At 37.6% G+C, this 16340-nt stretch overlaps 1 protein-coding gene across 7 annotated transcripts in view; it reads left to right on the top strand.

Moving 5' to 3' along the window:
- Positions 1 to 16340, top strand: part of ENPP2 (ectonucleotide pyrophosphatase/phosphodiesterase 2) — a 107478-nt gene that overhangs the window by 9028 nt on the left and 82110 nt on the right. The gene's annotated exons all lie outside the window — the stretch shown is intronic.

Genomic DNA, 16340 nt, shown 5'->3' with positions numbered 1-16340 from the left:
GCTCATAGGAACAATAGGTAGTAGTGTGTTGCAACTTTATAGATTGCAAAGCATTTTTATATCCATTATCTACTTTGATTTGATAAATCAAAGCATGTGAAAGAGGAATCATTATCATCTCAGTTTTAGGAATAAGGAAATGGAGGTTCAGGGAGGTTAAGTGAATTTTCCAAGCGTGGTAGTAGTGGAGCTGAAACTCAAATGTGGGTCTTTTGGAACTAAATATTGTTCTTTTAATTTAAATAAGATGCCTTTCACTTTCATAGACATGCCAAATATCGTCTTTAATTATCATTCTTTAGAATTTGGACAGACATGTGTTGTGACTTGCTGAGCCAGTTTTTTCTTTTTTTTCAAACTCCCCTGAGAATGGTTTTATAAGTCCATTTGTTGAAAGATGTCTAACGTTTGAAGGCATCTACCATTCCCACATCTTCCTTATCAAATATTTATTGGGAATCCTTGATTTGGGCCCCTGTGTTTATGTGTACAGAATATTTCTTCTCCACTGAGAAGCTTTGTTTACTGACAAAATGGACTTTCTCAATACACAGTTTAATTAGTAACAAATCCAACTGCAAAACTTGGGGCATTGTGGATATAATTGAGTTTTCCATTATTGATACTGCCCAGCTATTACTTCGACATAGTGACATGAGGGGTGCCTAACATTTTCTAGGAAGCTGCTTGACTTTAATCAGTAGGAACACGTGCAAGGATATTGCACTTTTTCCTAGGGTGACCTAAGCTTGTTTTGGCACCCATGAGCATAAAATACTAGATTGTCTCAGAGCATTTCAGTGGCTTCTACCCAGGGGAGTTATTAGTTTTGGAACTTGGGGATAGTTCCATAAGAAAGCAATTCTTTCTCTCTGAAAAAAACAAAATAAACTTTGTTAGGTTGTTCTTGTTATGATGTGCTTTCTATAACAGCGATTCCCAAATTGTGGAGCCATAGAGATCTATAGGTAGGGTTGCCAATTTAGCAAAAGCAAACAAACAGGTAAACTAACAAAAAGCATATCCCAGTTAAATTTTAATTTCAGATACACAATGAATGATATTTTAGTGTATTTCCAAAATATTGCAAATATTAAAAAGTATTATATCTGGTAACTATATATATAGTTATATATAAATATACACACACACACATACATATACACATATATATATGACAATATTGAGGAGTGGAGTATTTCAAAACGCTATGGAAACCATGCATTTACGATTTTGGTTGGGAGTTTTTGGACTCCACTTGATAGCACTGGTTATTTCATGCTGAAAACCACACAATTATACCACCATTTTTTTTCTATATTTGTATTTTATTTATAATAAATGTTTATACTAAACAACATATTACCAAGTTAGTGATTACATACAATGATCTAATTAACATATTCAAATCTGATATATGTAAAGGAGATTTTTACACATTTACATATTTTCAAAGATAGAGATCTTTTTTTTTTTGTCTTTATTTATTACCACCAGTTTTGATTATGTTTATTCTAAGGTTCATGCTAACCATGAACATTATCTCATGTAATCCTCAAAACCAGGGACTGATAAACTATGGCCCAAGGATGAAATCTCATTGCTTCCTACTTTGTAAATAAAATTTATTTCTTTATTGAAGCAATTAAATTTGTTTCCATATTGTCAATGGTTGCTTTCACACTACAACAGGAGCTGAGTAGTTGCGAAGAAGATCGTGTGGCCTGCACAGCCTAAAATATTTTTTATTTGACCTTTTACAGAAAATGTTTGACTATTCCCATATTTAGAATGAAAAACAGAGGCCTCTAAAGGCTAAGGCTAAGTAACTTGCATAAGGTTTCACAGCTCTTAGAATTCAAACCAAGGTCTGTTTAATTCCAAAGTCTGTGCTCTCACTACAGCCAATCCAAGAAACTCATTATCAATTACATTTGCTCTAAATGGCCTTTCTTTCTTCCTGTCTTCCTTTCTTCCTTTCCTTCTTATTCTTTCTCTAAATGGTTTTAATAATAGGGAAACTGAGTCTGTGATTTGCTTACTTAAAGGAAAGGCACACAGTACAGCTAGTGGTTAAGAGCCCAGTCTTTAGCGCTACACCACCTAAATTCAAATCCTGGTTCTGCCACTTGACCTCTCTCTAGTCAATTCCTATACCTTTAAATCAGAGTCAATAATAGTGGGGATTAAATGAGATAATGCCTAAAAGGAAATTAGAACAGCATCTGAAATGTGGCCAGGAATCTTCAGCTATCTCTATTAAATTCAGCGAGTATTCATTCATCCACTCTGATTACTTTCTATGGTTTATGATGTGCATGTATTTGCAAAATGCAAAATGTGAAATCTGACTGTGCAGCTGTGAGCAGCAATGCTGAGGACTGTTGAGAAAAGCATTGTTAGACTGGAGCGGGCCGGTGAAGAGCCCGCATCTCTTCAGATTCATCACAAAGCCCCCTTTACTCCATAGGCTTACGACCCTCATTAAAATGCAGGGCATGCACATCCCACTTGTTTATTCCTTTCATTCCTAGACAAATAAAAGTCTAACAAAGAGGCAAACTGGTCTGTCCAGGTCACAAGTCCGGTTGGGAATGAGGGTATTTTGGTGAAGTTAGGTCAATGCCAGGAGGCTGCCATCACGTTGTGAACACTAAAAGTGATTTGGGACTCTGGAGCTGTATGGGTAGTATCGGCTGCCATGCTAATTACACTCTGCCACCCACTGCCAAGGGAGATTGAGAGGCTCTGAAAATTAGAATTGGCAGCCATGTTTCCTGGGTATTTCGATTTCTATCTGTCTGGGGAATAGGGCTGGTTCAGACACAGGAAACCCAACACTTTTATACCAGATATGGAACTTTCAGGAGATGACGGAGATGCAAACTCTGTCCTTGAGGAACTTTCAGTTTAGTAAGAAGAATTATTGGCATGACAAATTCAAGGGATGAGGCACTGTGTGGTGGAAAGAACACACAAGTAGGGTTGCACTCTTCACTCTACCACTTACTGTGTGGCCTTCAGCCAATTATTTAATGTTCTTGAGTCTTGGTTTCTTCACTCATAAAATGGAATTATATCATTATTTCATGCAATTATGTAAGTACCTTCATAGACGGTAACTATTATAATCACTGTCATTGTTTTTATTATTTGTTCTATCACTTACTGTGTGGCTTTGGGCAGATGACTATTCAGACAAGAGTATAAATAGGACGATTCTAACCACCTTATTTGTGTGATTCAAGACCTAGCTGCATTCTCTTATCATTCTCACCCCTTTGTTTCATTTTTTATTCTGAGGTCTTACCACCCATCGATGCATTTATATACATTATGTCTTTTCCATCCAATAAAATGTGAGCTCCATGAGGAGGTACTTGGGTTCTTTTGTTAATTGTTGTGTCTTCTGTGCCTACAACATAGTAGGTTCTTGATAAAATATTTTCTGCATAAATGAATGAATGCTAAATTCTATGTTAAATATTTAGAAAGTGGGAGGCACCTGCTGTAGATACATGGGAGTCGTTACCATGCTTACGGTCATAATTACCTTCAGAATATGGGGGGTACCACTGGAAGAACCAATACAGGGAGAGATGGCACTCAGCAATCCTTGCTCTTAGCTCTGGCATCTCATCGATGGTGTTGAGGTTGAGTGAAACAGCTGGGTCACTGTCCCATAGCAAGGTCACATGAGATTAATTTCAAAATTAAGTTTTCAGAATTTTAAAAATCGATTCTCAGGAAGAAGGGGAAACAGCTGCAGAAAAAGGGGGGTGGGGTGGGAAGACTGGGAGAAAGAGAAAAACAGCATCTTTTGCAAAACATTTTGTCACATGAGGTCATAGGCTACCAGTCTGTGACCGAGATTTACCCAGCGCCACACTTAGCAAGCATGCAAAAGCAGCTGCCCTAGTCAGATGACCTCAAAAGAGCCCATTGGCAGAATGGCTCCAACCTGAGATGGTGGCAAAGGAGAAATTGTCCTTTCTGAAATCTGTTGTTTCTGAACTGTTAAAGGCACTAGAGAAAAATTTACCCAACTGCTTTCCTAATGTGAGATTGGGGGAGTTTCTTTTAAAAGTAATAAAACCCAATGTACCATAGCACAGAGAATTATAGCAAGAAATATCAAGGACCTGAGTGCTGGTTAGGCAAGTCTGAATTTGCCAGCTCTGCTCCTTGCTGGATGTGTGAACTTAGGCAAGTTACTTAAACTCTGAGCCTCTGTGGAAAAGAGAAACCAATAAGTACTTTGCAAAATTGTTGAGATAATGTCTGTAAAATGACTGGTATATCTTGGATGCTCAGTAGATGGCAGCTGTTGTTATTCATGATTAAAGCTACATGGATTATTTTCTCTTCTTTAACCCTCTGAAGAATTATTCCTGCTTTACATTTTTCCCCCTTGTGGCTATGTTTGCAAGGAACATCAATATCTAGGTTATATATTTCTTTAGGATGGCTGATAGAGAGCAAGAGGGAGATAAAAGCCATCATTTGTTACTACCATCAGGGAGGAAAGAATTTGCTTACTTTTTTGCTAAGATGATTTTCAGCAAAACAGTGAGGTAGGTGGGGTTGATCCAGAAAATCTGTAGCCTTGTAGCACCACCTTTCTTTCCTCTATTCATTAGTATCTTTTCTAAACCCAGTACATAAATACTTATAAGAATCATTAGTATGTAATGTCTACCAAGTGCAGGTGCTTTGTGTCAATCGCTTTTTACATCAACACAACAGCTTAATGAAAAGAAATAGTGCGTTGAGTGGAATGTCAACATCCAATGAATTGATGGTGGGGGAGAATTTGGGTAGACTTTTACGGTAAATCACCCTATATGGGTACCTCCTTACTTGGCCCACTTAGTTTAAATCAGTGGTTCTTAAACTTAAGCAGGCATTAGAATCACCTGGAGGGCTTTTTATAACACCAATTGCTGGGCGTGACCATGGAGTTTAAGTAGGAATGAGATAGGGCCTGAGAATTTTCGTTTCTAATAACTTTTGAGTGAATGGCTTTGCTACTAGTCTAGGGGCAACACTAGAGAGGTTACCTAACTCAGTCAAAGCCACAACTAATGAGCATCTGAGCCATGATTCCAACCAAGTCCTAAGAGTCCAGGATTTTATAACAGACAGGCTGTATAACGTTCCTTGTAAGAGCAGTAGAACTTGGCAGGACAACTTAAGGTCCAGAATGTCTGCATTCTCTTGCCTAATACTCTGGTGGCAATCTGAGGTTATTGAATTTCAAATATGCAGTGGCTCTTTGTTTACAAAGGATTATGAGAGCCCCATTGGACTCCAAGAGGCAATGTAAGGTCAGCTCCTTTTATGCCTGTCTCCTAAATCAACCCAGCATTTCATTACTTTATCTCTTAAGTCCATCAAATGATTTTGTGAAAGGTGTTTCTTTCCTTTTTTCTTAGCCTAGTCCTGACAAGCATTTCCTTTAATTTGTGTAAGTTAAATGGAACATGTCAACTATTTACTTATATTTATCTATATCTATTTCTTTCAGGAGATGATGTAATAAGAATAAGGTGTGTATTAGGATCTTGGCTTTCCTCTTGATTTATCCAGAAAAAAATAAAACCTAATTTGGTTATTTAATTTGATTTGAGTTGTCTTTGCTGGTTATTAGAGAGGGAGAGAGAGAGGGAGAGAGAGAAAGAGAGAGAGATGGAGAGAGAGAGTAACTCAGCTAAGAGAATTTTAAGATGCCTAGAGTTGGAAAGTACCTTAGAAATTATATAGGCAATCTCCTGAATTTATTTTAGAAGAACTTATAACCAATATCACCCAGCCTTTGCTTGAATAGTGACCATGAGTTCATTCTTTGTGGGAGAACTCATTCCATTGTCTGCCTGTACCAATTAGTAGAAAGTTCTTTCTTATTATGAGATGCAACATGCTTCTCTGTTACTTCTAGTTTTGCCTGAAGAAGCACACAAAATAAGACTCATCCTTCTTGCATTGTCCTTCAAATATTTGAAGAAGGCAACTGCATCCACCCTTTCCCCTCACCCATACAAAGTATTCAGACTGCATAATCAAAATTCCTTAGAATTTTGTCCTCATTACATGTTCATTCTCTGAAAAAGTCAGAGTGAGGCTTTTGAAACATAAATCAGATTATGTCACTGCCCAGCTCAAATTCCTCCAGTGGCTTCTCATCACACCCAAAGTAAAACACAAAGCCTCTGCCATGGCCAGCAGGACATCTTTGACTTGGTCTTCTACTGCTCCCTTTAACTCTCACTCCACATCAGCCACACTGACCTCCCTGAATACCAGGCATACTCCTGCCTCAGGGCCTTTGCACTTACTTCAGAAAGGTACATGGCTCCTCCCTCACTTCATCTATATTTATGTTCAAATGTTATCTCAGAGAGACCTTCATTGACCACCCAATTGAAAATGGCTCTTCCCCTTCCTCTCTGTTCCCTTATCCTGCCTTATTTTCCACTACTGGAATTATGTTACATATTTATTCTCTTACTTAAATGTGGGATTCATGGGGCAGGGGCTTTGTTTTGTTCACTGCTGCATGCCCAATGCCTGGCACATGTTACATGCTCCATAAATATTTGTTAGATAAGTCAGTGAATGAATCAATGAATGAATTGGGTGAAATGGACTCCTCCTCATGCTGGCCATGCCTCCCTCGATACTGTCTCGTGTTTTAGTGACCTCTTAAAATGAGACATCCAGTAGTAGACACAAGATCGATAGAGGCTGGTCAGAGTCAAGTTCAGCGGAACTTTTCTCTTCCAGAGGTGGACAGTAACCACTTATTAAAGGAGCCTAAGATGAAATAAAAAGATGAACAAGAAAAAGAATGTAATCAGAGTACACCACTTGGCTCAGCAGTGAACAATATTTATAGTCATAATAATGTAAACATTGAATATTACAATATCCAAAATCCATGCTACAAAACTGTTTTGGTAAGATGGGTGGAGAGAAAAAGGTAAGGAAAGAGAATTAAATCTTTACCTACTGTAATAACAAATCAGAAGATAATGTTTACTGTTTAGAAATCAACAAATAACAGTATAGCCTATTATTTGAAACTATGGTGATAAATTCCAAAAGAAAGAGCTAAAAGTCCTCTGAGGTGTAGGAACTAAAAGGAATAGGAGAGGGTATGAGCAGGGAGCCACTGTATTGTGTGTAAATCTTTTAGTACTATTTGATTCTTAAAACTCTGCATGTTTTATTCTGATAAATATAAAAAATTAATTTTAAAAATCAGTCGCATATTAAATAGTTTCATTGTTTTCCCTCAAAAAAGAAAAAAAAAGAAAAGAAAAAAAGAAAAAGAACATACCCCAGACCTGTGATTCAAGATTCAGGAAGTGACCACCTGATGCTTAGAAAGATGGAGAATGGACATTGAAATAATGCTGCAGAAAAGCTCCCATTTTTATAATCTAGTTTGTAAGAAAAACAACTGAAAGGGGCAGGAAAATGAACCCTGTCTTAATTCTGAAAATGTCATGTGCATAATGGCAATCTACAAAAAATCTGCTGGACAAGAAGGCACCTGCAGGACAGGAGAGCACCTGGAAGCGGGCTTGAGTACAGTTCGAGTGAGCCAAGCCTCAGTATCTCCCACATATAGCTATTCCCTTCCTCTATCATAGAACTCACCATAGTGTTTTACAAACTGCTGACTTCTCCATCTCCCAAGTAAAACAGGAACTCATTGATAGTATGGTTTGTGTCTTTTATCTCCATGTCCCTAATATCAAGTAGTACTAAGCACAGAGAAAGATTTCAATAAGCATTAGCTAATCTTACTATAGTGGGTGCTTACTAAATTCATGTTGATCCAATACTGAATGCATTTTTAAAATTTTGGCAGAGTTTCGGGCAATTGCCTGACAATGACCAGCATTCTCTTCTAAGCTGTTGGAACTTTGAAATGACATGGTAATGACACCCAAGGTTCTGGTTACTTTCTCATTTACCAACTTTTTTTTTTTTTTGTCAAAATAAGGTCATTCTAGAAAAGAGGTTAATCTTGTGGATTCAGTTATCTTCTGAATTAAGAAACATTATCATGTATCAAGACTTACTGAAAATTTATCAAATTCTCTGCTTTAATAAACTCAGGTTTCTTTCAACACATAGTTGAAATTTCCAACCTTTTTTAGATCTTGCCAGTTGTAATCTGCTCTGGGTAATTGTGGAGAAAAGATTGACTTTTCCACTTAATAGGTACTTGAAATTGGGCAAATTGCCTAATATCTTTGAGATGGTTTTCTCATATATTCACAATGAAAATACTGTAAAGGGTTTTATGAAGATTAAATGAAGCAATATATGTAAGTGTCCCTAGTGTGCTGCCTGGCATACAGCAGGCACTTGCTAATTAATAGCTACTACTTTTTTTTTTTTTTTAGGAGGTACTAGAGATTGAACCCAGGACCTTGTGCATGGTATGTGGGAAGCAGGTGCTCAACAACTGAGCTATACCTACTCCCCAGTGAGAACTGGCTTTTCTTTTTTTAATTTGTTTTGTTTGTTTGTTTGTTTTTAGGAGATTCCAGGGACCAAACTGGGACCTCATATATGGGAAGCTTTAGCTACGTCTGCTCCCCAATACCTACTATTTACCAAGTTCCTGCTCCATGCCAGATATGGTGCCATATATACAAACTTGCTTTTCCCTTTCTTTACACCCTTTCTGAAACAGAGCCCATCCTGAGTCTTTGCTTTTGGGGTTTCCTCTGCTGGGAATACCCTTTTTCCGAGGATCTACTCTAAAAAGGACTTATTGTCAATGACTATATCAAATGGCTATTTGCTGTATTAGCTTTTCTGAGCTCCCAGTCAGAGTTAGTTTAGCTCTGTGACCCTGCCTTTCAGTTTTATTAATTGTAAATTGGGAAGAATGAGATCTAATCTTTCTATCTCATAAAGCTGATTTTATTTTTTAAAGAAGTCTTCTTCAAATGCAAGCCATTTGAGTTGTTTACAGTGTGTTATCATTCAGAGTCAAGCCCCTCGAGATCTGTAGGCAAGAGCTGGATTCTCTTCCTAAGCTGTTTTATTTGAAAGTAAAATAATTTGATGAAAATGGCATGGCAGAGAGCCTGAATTGCTCTGAGCAATTCCTAGGAAATCCTCCTATTTTTAGGGATGTAGAGAGTTTCCTTATACACGAGCTAGTTAAAAAGGCCCATTCCATGGCTCAAAGCTTCAGTTTGTTAATTTTCAGATTCAGAGGAAAACTGAGGTGATTCTGGAGAGAGCTTTGAAGACAAAGACCTGAGAACTAAAGATTAGAGTTAATGCTTCTCTTCTAGGAGCCCAGATGCTTTGGAATTTGCTTCTCTGCTGGCAAAAACATAATCTCATTAGCTCTTGTTTTGCTTTGTTTTGTTATTTTAATAGCAGCTTTATTGGGATACAATAAAAATTCACCCTTTCAACAGTACAATTCTGTGGTTTTTAGTATATTTTACAGAGGTGTGCAAACATCATCGCTATGTAATTTTAGAACGTTTTCGTAAACTCCCCAAAAAGCTTACTGGCAGCCACTTCGCCAGCCCCTGGTGAGCACTAATCTACCCTCTGTCTCTGGATTTGCCTATTTTGGATGGTTTGTATAAATAAATCAAGCAGTATGTGTCCTTTTATGGTTTCCATCTTTCACTTAGAATGATGTTTTCAAGGTTCATCCATGTTGTTGCATGTGTCAGCAATTAATTTTTTTGCCAAGTAATATTCTATTGATTGACATTTCACATTTTGTTTTCCATTCTTCAGTTGATAATACTGCTATGAACATTTGTGTACAAGGTTTTGTGGGACATATGTTTTCCACTCTCTTGGGTATATACCTCAGAATGGAATTTCTGAGACATATGGTGATTCTCTGTTTGACATTTTGAAGAACTGACAAACTGTGTTTGAGAGTGGATATATTGTACAATCCTAAAAGCAATGCATGAGAGGTCCAATTTTCCACATCATCATCAACACTTGTTATTACTGTATGAAGTGGTATGTTATTAAGATTTTGATTTGCCTTTCTCTAATGACTAATTATGTTGAGCATCTTTTCATATGCTTATTTGACAATTATCTATCTTCTTTGGAGAAATATCTATTCATATCCTTTGCCCATTTTGTAATTGGGTTGCTTGTCTTTTTGTTGTTGAGTTGTAAGTTTTGCTTATATATTTTGGCTGCTAGATCTTTATTAGATAAATGATTTGCAAAGATTTACTCCCATTCTGTGGGTTTTCTTTTCCTTTTCTGGCAATCTTAACAATATTGTCTTCTACTCTAATAGTTTATTTGTGGATTCATTAGGATTTTTTATATGTAAGATCATGTAATCTGCAAATAGCAATAGCTTTACTTCTTTCTTTCCAATTTGGATGCCTTTTATTTCTTATTATTCTCTAATTGTCCTGATTAGACATTCCAAGACAACATTGAATAGAAATGGCAAGACCAGACATCCTTGTCTTGTTGCTCATCTTAGGGAGAAAGTACTCAGTTTTTTAAGTATGATGTTAGCTGTGAGTTTTTCATAGAAGTCTTTTATCAGGCAGAGGAAGTTCTATTTCTATTGTTGAATATCACTAGCTGTTATTCGATTGCAAGGGGAATCACAGAAGTGGCAGTTTTGCTTCCTCCCAGAGAGTACCACTGTGCTGCTAAGCATGTGATAATGTTATTCCCATAGCAAGCTTCCTTTTAGAAAGCTTGACTTCAAACAAATTTCTTAAGATGAAGCTCAACTTCTTGGGACTTTCCAATTCAAATAGTCTTTTTATTATTGTAGTTGAAATCTGAAGATCTGCCCTGCACCCCTATCCTTCACCAAATAAGTGTTGCTCGTTTTCTCTTGAGGTTAGAAAGAATGAAAAAAGGTGGTCTGTTTGTAGCATTTATAGCTTTTATCTCCATATATCTCTGCATAGGTAAAAAGCATTTTTCCGGAACCTATGAGACCACTAAGCACCTACATGTGCCCAGAGCGTTGTTAGATGTTGGAGATGCGATAATGGTTGATGAAGTCCTTTTATTCTCCTGTATGTGGTATTGGAGATGGATCCTGAAAAGTTTTGAGTCTGGGAGGAAAATGATCAAATTTGCATTTTATGCAGTACTCTGTGGTCAATGAATGGGAATGAGTTACAGGTTAGATTAGAGAATTACTCAGTAAAATGCTGTTTGGAGTGGGCAGAGAGACCAAATAGGAAGTGCAGTTATGATATGACCTTCTCACAAGTGTTCAGAAGAATGAAGATGAAGGGATGAGCCTGAAAGTAATCACAAAGGAAGATAATTTAGGAACTTTAATTGTGCTTAGCAAGCGCTGATGAGTTATGGTAATAGTTATAATTAACAACTATACCTAGAAACTGATTAGAGACAACAGATGAAAGGATTGTAGTAGAACAAAGAATGGTTTTAATTTTTCCATTAAAAGAAATGGAATTGGGAGGGTGAACTGGTTGTTCAGGTAGCTACATTTTAGATGTGTTGACTTGAGGCCCTCATGTGGTGTATTAAAGAGATATCGTGCTGTTCAAAGAGATCTAAACTGGTTTGGGAGACCTGGTTTCTAGACCTGGCATAGTCACTTATTCTATAATTTTGGAGAAATCATGTAGTCCTTGAGTCTTAGTTTCTTCATCTGCAAGTGGAGTGATAATAGAGTCTCAGTACCTGCGTGACACAGGTGAAAGTCTTCAATCCTGTGGAAAAAAAAAGTATTTGGTAAAATATTTGTCTCTACTTATATCCCCACCCAATCATGCTCAGTATCAAACAGTAACATTACAAAGCCAACTCAAAGATGAAAGCCTTCATTAAGCTCTCACATATTCTGTGAGCCATCTTTCCAAACTGTTACATCCTTTCTCCATTCAGCTGGAAATTCAGGATACAGATTTTATACTAGCAGAAAAGAAAAATATTTAATTGAGTTTGAAAATGTTTTATTATGAGCTAAAATTAGGAACAAAGCTGAGTTATTTCTTGGCGATAATTTTTTAAAAATCTCAATTATGAGTATATGTATTTTTAATGTTTAAATTCCAACATAACATACTTTAAAATCAACTGTCTGAAATGAGTTTTTAAACTATTGACAAATGTTTACAGTTATTAGCCATATCTCTTATTTTAACTATTTAGTTCTAGCAAATGGACACGTATCTCTATATTTTTCTTATAACCCAATTAAAATTTAAGTAGTGAGTTTACTGAGTATGTATTTAGCAATCATATTCATTAAGTATTCATTAACCCAGGAGTCACACTTAACACCTTCCTGTCTCTCAACCCCCATATCCAATTCAATAACAAATTCAATCACAAGGGTTTTATTTCTTAACTCTCTTACTTTTCTCCATCTCCACCACTGCCATAACTGCCTCGTGTAAACTACCATTATATTTTGTTGGGATTACTGCAATAGTTTCCAAACCAATCTACTATATCCATTCTTGACTCCCTCTGATTCATATCTACACTTTAGAGAGATTAATACTTTGGCCTGTTTAAGCCCTTTACAAGCTTTCCATTGCTTTTAGGATAAAAATAACAAGGTCTAGGATGATCTTCAAGGCACCACAAACTGATCTCCACTTACCTCTCCAGTCGCATTTTACTCCACACTCACTTTTGCCTTCCCTGCTCTTGTCACATTAGTTGCCCGTCTGCCTTGGGTATGTGTCATGCCTCCACCCTACACAGGATGTTTGCACATTCTGTTCCCTCTGTCTGGAATGCCTTTCCTCTTCTTCTCCTCTCTCTCTTTTAATATATTTTTTTAATATATTTTTCTGTGCAGAAAAGGACAGAGTTCCCATGTAACCCTCCATTTTCCCCTCCGCTCTTAATCTCGTTAATCCTGTCTACCTGTCACATCACAGCTCACCTGACATGACCCAAAGTCTTCCTTGACGTCCCTGACAAGGTCAAACCTGAATTATATATTCTCATAGCCCTGTTTTACCTCTACATTTCTGCACTAACCACAGTTGCATTCTTAGATTTATTTTTTTTTAAGATTTATTTTTTATTTGTTTCTCTCCCCTTCCTCCACTCTCCCTCCCCCCACCCCCCCCCACCCCCCGCCCCAGTTGTCTGTTCTCTGTGTCCATTTGCTGCGTATTCTTCTGTGTCCGCTTGTATCCTTGTCAGCAATACTGGGAATCTGTGGCTCTTTTGTTGTTGTTGTTGTGTCATCTTGCTGTCTCAGGTCTCCGTGTATGCTGCACCATTCCTGGGCAGGCTGCACTTTCTTTTGCGCTGGGTGACTCTCCTTACGGGGTGCACTCCTTGCGCGTGGGGCTCCCCTATGTGGGGGACACCCCTGTGTGGTACGGCACTACTTGTGCACATCAGCACTGTGCATGGGTCAGTTCCACACGGGTCAAGGAGGCCCGGGGTATGAAGCTAACAAGTAATTGTGCAGTGAAGGAATCCTCATGGAGGGCAGAGATTATTTGCATGTGGGGGGCTATGTTCAGATTACATTGGAGTGAACATGAGGCATGGAAATTTATGATAAGATAAAGTCTGAACTCTATGACATTGGTGATTTCAGTTTTCGATCATGTAAAAACCAATAACACTATTTCTGTTTGCATTTCAACAAGCATGTCCTATTCCTCTGCTGGAGAGCCCTGTGGGACCACAGATTACCCATGAATCTTTGCTTCTGTTGTTTGGAGTCTTAAGTGGGTCTACTTTAAAAACATCTGTGACCTTGGATTGCGGGAGCATTGGGGTCAGCTTGTTCCTCTAGTAGCAGTCATGATTTTCTGCTCAATTTAGATTGGTAAATCTCCTTTTCCGAGACTTTTGTCCAATCTTTATTTTAAATTTTGTAATGGCCCTCAACCAGAGCAGAGTTTAAAAATAAGATCTAGCTCAAAGAGTTTTTAAAACAGAATGAGAAGACTATATGGGGGTGCTGTTCTCTTACCTTCCAAGTGTGTGTGCTGTAGTTTCAGCTAAATGATACCACTGAAAATCGAATGGTGACTAATTATCTAACATCACAGTCTTAGAATTTTTCTGGGAATGATGTAGAAAGATAAGTCACATTGATTCTGCATAATGAGAAACTGAGGCATATAAAGTTTCAATCAGTTCATGGAAATTTAATGACGCCCTTACATTATGTATCTTTCAGATCTCACTGTTAGACCTCAAGCTCTCTTATCTTAATCAGAACTTGGGAACAAGGATTCATAGAATCCTTTCATGAAAAGATGGACTGTGCATTTGTATAAATGCATCTACTGTATTGCAATTAAGCAATACACACACTGCCCCATTGTACCACCAGCAAAGTTGTTCTGTGGCTTAGTTTGGAGATGATTCCCAAGGAGGAACAGCCATGGTTTGTCATTAAGAGATCTAAACTTTAGTGTCCAATTAATAGTGAATGCTATTAATAATATGCTAAAATTATGTTATGAATCAGGTCAAGCAATTCAACACTCAGGGCATAACACAAATTTTCAGAGTAGTTGACTTTTATGCTCTCTCTAGATGAGGTCCTTAGATTGGTTGTATCAGAAGAACCTACTGTGTTGGTTTTTGTCTGGTCCCTTAAAGCTCCCCTTCTCCCCCCTGCCCTCAAGAACTTTGGAGAGTAGGGCATAAACATCAGCATTTAAAACTGGCTCGCAGGGTGATTCTGATGTCCAATAGATTTTTGAGACCCACAGAGTGATTTCCAGGGACTGAGACTGTTGAAAAGATTTGTTTTTAGTTCTGAGTTTTCTTCTGCCAGGGGGCAGTGTTCTCTGAAATAAGCCATGCTGGGAGTTAATCTCTTCAATCTTTCTTATATGCTTTTTTTTTTTTGGTCTATTTTCTTTCTTTCTTTCTTTTTTTTTTTCTTTTTCTTTTTCTTTGATACACTTTCTTGCTAACCGATCCAGCCAGGTGTGACCTTATATCAAAATCTTAAATACCATAGCAGGTGAAGTTTCTCAGTTTGGTTTGCTTACAGAAGATTTTGGACTATCTTCCAGTACATCTACAGACATACTTTATACATTATCAGAAATATTGATTTTCTCAGCTCTAGGAAATTAGGGGTTAGGTAATTTGGGTATTTTGTGGTTGATTTGATGCCCGAGGTAGGGATTTTAGTTATTCTTTTGACAGTTCATTTGCAATGAAGTATAATTCAGCTCAACTATGGTTAGATGATCTCTCTCTCTCCCCTTCTCTCTGTGTTAATGAGTTCCTTATGCACAAAGAGAACAGTGAGCAGAAATAGTGGCTGAGCACGATCCTTTGAGAGAATGGGTAACAAGTGCTGTGGAGAAGGCAATTATGGATCAACTTGTCTGTTAAATTTAAAGCTTCATCCCCCCACACAGCTAGTCTGCATGTCAAAAAAAGTAATGGATGATGTTCAGCTCTAAACATTTTTCGAGAGGAGCTTCATTATCCGCAAGCTGGGTTTCTGCAATCAACTGTCAAAAGTCTAAAGTTGTTGGATTCCGGTGGGGGCTGGGGAGAAGGAGAGGCTGACTTTTAGAACATTGGGAGCTCCGAGGCAGAAAATGAAATAACAGGATTGCTTTGATATTTTCCTTTTTTTTGGGTTATGTTTTTTTCTTCTCTAGAATGGCTGGCTTATATCTTGAAATTTAACACAAATAGTAGAGAAATCTTATATGGGGTTAACATCTTTTATAATCCTTGCTAAATACGCAACTCCAAATCATTTCAGTTTGGCACATGGACAATGGCAAGAGACTTTTGCTTATATAGAAAAATTCTGATGCCTGCCATCTCTGCAAGAGTGTAACGCTAAAAGGATTTTAGAAAGGCAAATTAAAGCTTGGCATTATATATTCTTTTTTCAATTAGTTGTTGCTAACTTCTAGAATACATAACAAAACCCAGGCCTACTGAGCAATGCACTATAAACAAGCCCTTGCTTTTGTGCTATCATGTTTTATTTGAGCAGCGACTCTGTTCCTTTAGTAATTTGTTGTACGGTGAGCCCAGTTATTTATCTGCACACATATACATACGTGTGTGCAAGGATCGCCACTGGGCCTGGCAAGGGAACACCAAAAACAAACTTTCTTCCCTCATTTGAATCCTAAAAGGGTACAGTATTTAAACAATTTTCCAATTTAGAGGTTTGGAGGGAGGCCTTGATTTCTCTTTTTTTGAAAAGCGTCATAGTTGGCAAATGGCTTAGGGAAAAGACTTTAAAACTCCTGTTAGCCTGGAAGGGCACAGCATTTGGGGACTAGATGATAATTTAATTGGGGAATAACTAGGGAAACAATTCTTTGACTCTGAATTCTGGCTTCCAT

This window comes from Dasypus novemcinctus, chromosome 14, assembly GCF_030445035.2.
Source record: "Dasypus novemcinctus isolate mDasNov1 chromosome 14, mDasNov1.1.hap2, whole genome shotgun sequence".
NCBI lineage: Eukaryota > Metazoa > Chordata > Mammalia > Cingulata > Dasypodidae > Dasypus > Dasypus novemcinctus.
This window is presented reverse-complemented; position numbering and strand designations above follow the sequence as displayed.